Source organism: Jaculus jaculus, chromosome 16 (assembly GCF_020740685.1).
Source record: "Jaculus jaculus isolate mJacJac1 chromosome 16, mJacJac1.mat.Y.cur, whole genome shotgun sequence".
In the NCBI taxonomy this organism is placed as follows: Eukaryota; Metazoa; Chordata; class Mammalia; order Rodentia; family Dipodidae; genus Jaculus; species Jaculus jaculus.
Genome location: NC_059117.1, coordinates 12253787 through 12261278, shown reverse-complemented (window position 1 = coordinate 12261278; position 7492 = coordinate 12253787). Strand labels below are relative to the sequence as shown.

Below are 7492 nucleotides of genomic sequence, written 5' to 3'. Positions count from 1 at the left end.
GGACAAGGGGTCTACTCAAACTGTTTTTGAGTGAAACTCATTTAAAGAAATGTGAAAATTGTGGGTCTTGGGAGTCTCCATGAAAACTCCTAAAATTTCAAATTTTGACCCTCGAAGGATCATGAGTTCCAGGCCAGCCTGGGTTACATGGCAAGATCCTGTCTCAAAATAAATAAGCCATTGTTAGAATCTCAATATAGGCTCTTCATTTTTCTTCCAGAGTACAATTGAGAATAATGTATTGAAATGCTGATATTTCCTAATACTTCAAATATTTTTACTACACAAACAGCCAAGTGAAGTAATATATTTGTTAATTAACTTGATTGTAAAAATATTATTATTATTATTATTATTTTGTTGCTTATTTTTATTCATTTGAGAGTGACAGACATAGAAAGAAGTAGAAAGAGAGAATGGGCCAGGCCTCCAGCCACTGCAAACAAACTCCGGAAGCATGCACCATCTTGTGCATCTGGCTTATGTGGGTCCTGGGGTGTCGAACCTTGAACAGGAGTCCTTAGACTTTACAGGCAAGTACTTAACCGCTAAGTCATCTCTCCAGCCCTATTCTTATTATTTTAAAATTTTATTTCATTTATTTGAGAGAGAGAGAATGGGTGCACCAGGACCTTCAGCCACTACAAATGAACTCCAAAAGCATGCTCCACCTTGTGCATGTGGCTTATGTGGGACCTGAGGAGTTGAACCCGGGTCCTTTGGCTTTGCAGGCAAGTCCCTTAACCACTAAGCAATCCCTCCAGCCCAAAATTTTATTATTTTTAACACACATACACACACACACACCATATGTATATCTGCATCCATCCATTCATCCACCCACCCACACAAGGGCTGGATCAGCTGTCAAAGGCACTTGTTTGCAAATCCTGCTGGCCTGGATTGACTCAGATTCTATTTTCCAGTACCCACCTAAGGCCAGATGCAGCAAGTGGCACATGTGTATTGAGTTCATTTGCAGTGGCAAGCTGCCCTGGCATGTCCATAATTATAAATATCTATCCATGTATCTATGTGTACATAGATTGCCAATATTAAAGTATATAATGAACACATTTACAGTCATGTCTCCACAGGGCACACCTCACATGTCTATAATCCCAATAAGTTTATGGCAAGGGGACATGGAGCTAAGAGAATCTGGAAGCTCACAACCAGCAGTGGTGAAGAAAGAGAGAGGGAGAGAAAGAAAGGATGAATCTGAGAATAAGTGGAAGGAAAGTAGAACCCAGAAGCTGGCAACCAGCAGCAGAGAAGAGACCTGATTTCAAAAGAAGAAAAAGAATCTTCCTGAGGTTGTCCTCTGAGCTCCACTTCCACATGTACTCCATGGCATGCACATGCCTATATACACTCATATTAAACATGTATTTACATACACATGTAAATACACTCATACACATCCAAATCAACAAATGGATAACAATAAAAACACTAAATTATAGGCTGGGGAGTTTGGTTCTCTGCTTAAAGGCACCTGCTTACAAAGTCAGCCAGCCTAACAAGAAAGCAAACCTTCCCATGAGATGACGTAACATCATCAGCTATTGGAGCACCAGTCGGAGGTCATCCACCACGAGCAAATCAAAGTCACTTCCGCACGTAACACTCATAAAAAATGTAGGCTCTGAATGAAATTATAGCAAAATATTAGAAAATCCAACTGAGGATTTTCATCCAGAAATCTCTTTAAAGTATTCAAGTTTGTAAGGTCAAAGAAAAACTATGAAATGCCCCCAACTGGAAACTTCCAAGAAATTCAGCTAACTTCAACCCATGGATCTGAATATGATCCTTTTGTTATAAGGGACACTGTAGCTGCACAGAGAGGCTTTAAAAAAGATATAAGGATTCAACATCATCATGAATTAGTGTTACTTTTAAGTAGTCCAGAAAACAACTTTCCTCCTTGGGATTGGAGACTTGTCCTGAATCCATGGACTCCATGTGCCAAGGTTGAAGGTTTTTGAATCTCACAGACATGAGGCTGAGGAAATAATGGCTGTATGATTATGGTAATTTGAATCCTACATACATTCACATTCAAACCACCACAGGGTTCATAATGAGTAACATTTTTTTTCTTAAGAGAGAAGGGAGAGAGAGAGACAGAGAGATAGAATTGGTACACCATGGCCTAAGCCACTGCAATCAAACTCCAGATGCTTGTGCCACCTAGTGGGCAGTGAGACCTTGTGCTTGCCTCACCTTTGTGCATCTGGCTTATGTGGGATCTGGAGAGTTGAACATGGGTCCTTAGGCTTTTCAGCCAAGTGCCTTAACCACTAAGCCAACTCTCTAGCCCATGAGTACCATTCTTTTTTTGTTTATTTGTTTTTTGAGGTAGGGGCTCACTCTAGTCCAGGCTGACTTGGAATTCCCTATGCAGTCTCATGGTGGCCTTGAACTCACAGCAGTACACCTACCTCTGCCTCCCGAGTGCTGGGATGAAAGGTGTGCACCGTCACACCTGGCCCCATGAGTAATGCTCTTTAGCTAGAGTTGGTTACTGGAAAGGCCTCAGTGTTATATACCCGAGGGAGCACTGGCTGTGGCCACTTGGTGATCATCAGGAGAAGCATAATGATTTTCTTTCTCAGGCTTAAAAATTTTATTCATCTATTTATTCCACAACCAAACAAATCATAACTTAAAACCATAACATTTTACAGGGTAAAGGAGAATTACACTAACAAAACAGACACCAGTCTAATGTGCAACACTAGCCAGGTGTCTGTTCCCATGATGGAAATGCACAGGCACTGCACAGAACATTTCACCTGAGATCTGGGGCAAGGCAAAGAACCCTTTGAAACAAACTGCCCAATGAAGAGGGGTAAGCTGCAAAGAGTTCCTCCTGTCACGTTACTGCAAGACAGAAAAATCCCCCAATCTAACTCCAACTTCTCATCTCACACGCCTGGCCTTTGCTTTTGTCCAGCTTTCTCAATCCCATCCAAATCCAGAAAGGCATCTGTACTCCAGGCTCAGAACAAAGTTCCATGTCCCCAAGGACCTGAGCACAGGGTGGCATTCATGAGCTTGTGAGCAACCTTTCTCCCCAGCTTCCAGGGAAATCGGAGCCCAACCACAGAGCTCCACACCATTTCTTCAGATGTGGTTTAACTCTCCACTGAGCTCTGACATCTGGAAGGCCATATACATTTTCATGCTCAAACCAAAATACTCTCATCATTTTACTTCCTTTGCTTTGTAAGAATGTTGAGTTGACCATCCAAGTGAAAAATAAATAAATAAATAAAAACAAAACAAAACACCAGAACCAAGCTCTGTGTGATGGCACACACCTTTAATCCCAGCACTTGGGAGGCAGAGGTAAGAGGATTGCTGAGAGCTCGGGGCCACCCTGAGAATACAGAGTGAACTCCAGGGTAGCCAGAACTAGCGTGAGGCCCTACCTCAACACCCCCCCCCATAAGACAAAACAAAATCAAAACCCAGAAACAATGAAAACTGATCATTCAAAAGCTTTATATCAAAAAGTAAACCAGGTCTCCGCGGGCCCGGGTGCCGGGTGGGCCGTGGCCCTCCCTCTCCGGCGGGCGGAGCCGGCACTTCCGCGGGGCGCAGCCTGCCCAGTAGAGCCTCGCTGGGAGAAACCCGGGGCCGGTGGACCGACGATCCGCAGAGACCGCGGTGGAGCCCCGGGCAGGTGCGGTGCCGCGAACACGGTGGCCAAGCGGCGGATCCGGATGGCCAGCGAGAAGCACAGCAAGAACATCACCCCGCGCGGCCGGTAGGACCCTGGTTATTGGCTCTCTTCATCTTCATTGTCTGTGGCTCTGCAATTTTCCAGATTATTCAAAGTATCAGGATGGGCATGTGAAGTGACTGACCTTAAAGATGTTTCCTCTCCTGCGAATTTTAACTTGAACTCATTCCTGGTGTTTGATACCCTGGTTTAAAACAATTCAGTAAAGCGTCCTGCTTCCGAACGACGTTCCTATCACCCTTCAGGAGTCATTCCAGCTTTTCTAGTCCAGACCACAGTGCCTTGTAAAAGCACCACATGAATAAAGCAATAAAATTGGATTAAGTTCCAGTAGTCGACCCTACTGATTCAGTGAAGAATGAGTCTTGTGGTATTGAAACAGTGTGCAGTATGATTAAGTAGTTGAGATCTGTCTAGGCAGGGTATAGATTTTGGTGACACTAACATGTAAATGGAATTAGCTTAATTTAAATCTTGGAATCTTAAGGTTTTATATGACTAGGCACTTTTTGACTCTCAAGAGGAAAGAACACTCCATATAGGGTCATGTAACTGTCCTATAATCAGGTGCTTATCAATGGACAACTGCACAGCCTAGTTTTACCACCATTACCACCTAGAAATTTCTAAAAGCTTCAAAGTCATGAAATCCGCAGAGACGCTTACTGCCAAGTCTGTTTTAACGATAGTTCCAGTACACTACCACAGATCTTGCATGAGTAAGTAAGTAACCTAAGATCTCATTTTAAAAACTTGGTGTTGAGCATTTTGTAACCTAATCAATGATTGTGGTTTCATTAAAAGCTTCCATGGCAGGGGAGGTGGAAGGTTTGCTTAGGCCACACTGATTCCACCAGGGTGAATGAATTTAGCAGTGGGGTTTATTATGCTAGATAACAATTTTAGGGGAAAATACTACTAAATGCCTTATTGGGATGTGTTGAGTCCAGCGTGCCATAAGACATCTTAGCATCTTTTAATACCAAAAAAGGTGCATCAAATAAAAAGCTTCCACTTTCCAGATTTATGATTGCAATGCCTTTGGGTTACTAGGTGTCAGTCTGAGTGGTGTTTGGTATTAAATGGGTTTACTGAGAAGGGTCAGTCTTCCTTGATTTTTTTTTTTATTTTTATTTATTTATTTATTTGAGAGCGACAGACACAGAGAGAAAGACAGATAGAGGGAGAGAGAGAGAGAGAGTGGGCGCGCCAGGGCTTCCAGCCTCTGCAAACGAACTCCAGACGCGTGCGCCCCCTTGTGCATCTGGCTAACGTGGGACCTGGGGAACCGAGCCTCGAACTGGGGTCCTTAGGCTTCACAGGCAAGCGCTTAACCGCTAAGCCATCTCTCCAGCCCAGTCTTCCTTGATTTTATACTTACAATTGATCAGATTTTCTTTTTACTAGTAGGGTGAGGGTGATGAGTTTTCTGGTACTTTTGACAGCTGTTAAGAATCACCTGTGTCTGTCCTTAGCCAGGGAAGAACCATGCAGAAACGTTGGTGATGAGCTGGGAACATCTTGCCTATTTGCTTTGTGCATAGCTCGGGGTGACTCTTGAAATAGCTGCTGCAATAGGAACAAAAGGGAGGTTTGCTACCTAGTCTGCAAACAGTGCCAACCTCATGGGGGACTTCCCATCCCTTATGGAGTTGGGGAAGGGAAGGTGGTCAAAGGTACACAGGAACCTCAGCCTGGGACAGGAAGGACATGAGCTGGAGGCTCTGCCTCTAACCCGCTTACCAGCCGTTGTCACCCAGTCAGTCAATCCCTCTTTGAAGCAGGTCTTGGTTAACTAATTCTATTTTACTGTAACTTTAGGAATGGAAAGTTGTTACTCTCGGGTTACAGCTGGTGTGTTACTTGCTTTGAATCCAATCATTCCAGAGCACCCCTCGGTTTACTATACATAATCGGCTTTGAGGTGGTTTTGTTTTCTAAGAGTACAAATTTTTGATTGATCTGTTAAATTGCTGTAGCTGGCAATCACTTCACATTTGTAAAAGTGCATTCCCTTTATATTTCATGTGTAATTTGCCAATTGAGTTATATTTTCTATTCAGGTCAGATTATGCATGTTTGGGAAAATGAAAGCTGTTTCTGTTTGATTAATGGTTTAAAAATAAAGTTCCCTCAATGTTTGATGCCTTTCTTGTAAAAGGAAAAAATAAAAGTAAACCAAGCCAGGCCAAACGAGCCAATGGTGCGATAGTGGCATGTCTGTCATAGTGGAAACCGACTGCCCTCTAATTGGACTGGAGGCCCACTCCACAGGAGAGAATACACCCCTGATACTGCAAACTTAAAACAGGGGTAGTCATGCGTCCCAGGGGTGTAACGTCTGCTGCTGTCTGGCTAAATGTATATATTATGCTTATCAAACTGCCCAGTAAGCACTTCTCTTAATGTCATACCCTTATATTAAGAAACGTGGCTTTGCTACTCTCACTTTTGGTAGAGAATCTTCTCTTTTCAGATGGCAGTGACCTTGGGACAACTCAGAAGGTATCATGGTGCTGGAAAGAAGTGACCAGAGTGCTCAGTACTGTAATATCTCTATCACACCTTCCAAAGCTCAGGATCTATTGCAGAAGAGGTGGCAGAAAGAATGTAAGAGCCAAAGGAAGGGTAGGACTCCTTACAATGTGCTCCCTCCAGACACAAAATGGTCTGGATATCCATGACCTCACAGTGCCTGACACTACCCACACAAAACCACCATAAGAGGAGGAAAAGATCATGACATCAAAAGAATAAAAGAAAGACTGATTGAGATGGGGAGGGGATATGATGGAGAATGGATTTTCAAAGGGGAAAGTGGAGAGAGGGATGGTATTACCATGGGATATTTTTTATAATCATGGAAGTTGTTAATAAAAATTTGAAAAAAAAAAAAAAACCAGTCCTTTGCAGTGTAGCTTATTTGTTTTTGGGCTGGGAAGCCATGCAGAGGGTGACCAGACAGTCGAGAGGCCCTCCCAGAGTCAGTACCATGGTTATCCGGGAAAGCATTTGGTCAGGCAGGCCCCACTTCAGGTGGATGGGCACACTGTCTGATTTTTGGAAGAACTTCTGCAGCTCTTGAACTCTGTTCTTCCCAGCACAGTCATATGTAGTCACACTGGAGGTCAACTTAGTTGGTGTCGCAAATATGATGGGTGGTGCTTCTGTGGAGAGCAAAGGCTTTAAACCCTGCAAGCTTTAGGCTTCGGAAGCCCACGCTCCAGCCAGCTTCTGCGTGAGGCCGCCGAACTTGTAGCATGTTTTTGCCCACTTCATAATGAATTTTTAAGAAGGTTTTCCCCCTATTGTTCTCACCTCTATACCAGTGTCACAGTGTAACAAATGTCACAGCAAAATCTCCCTTACCTCAAGAAAAAAGATAAAACATGACAACAGGGGCTGGAGAGATGGCTTTGCAGTTAAGGTGCTTGCCTGCAAAGCCAAAGGACCCACGTTTGATTCCCAGGACCCACGTAAGCCAGCTGCACAAGGTGGCACATGCATTGGAGTTTGTTTGCAGTGGCTGGAGGCTCTGATATGCCCATTCTCTACCTATCTGCCTCATTCTCTCCCTTCCTCCCCGTCTCTCTCTTTCAAATAAAAAAAGTAAAGAAAAACTTAAAAGAAAACATGACAACAGAATTAAAGATCTGTCACAATCCTCCTGCCTCAGCTCTCAAGGGGTGGGATTATAAGAGTTCCTCATTGCCCAGAATCTTTTATTCTTATTTAGGT

At 43.5% G+C, this 7492-nt stretch overlaps 1 pseudogene; it reads right to left on the bottom strand.

Annotated features, from left to right (window-relative positions):
- Window positions 1–6673: 6673 nt before the first annotated feature.
- Window positions 6674–7033, bottom strand: LOC101608853 (annotated as a pseudogene).
- Window positions 7034–7492: the final 459 nt, after the last annotated feature.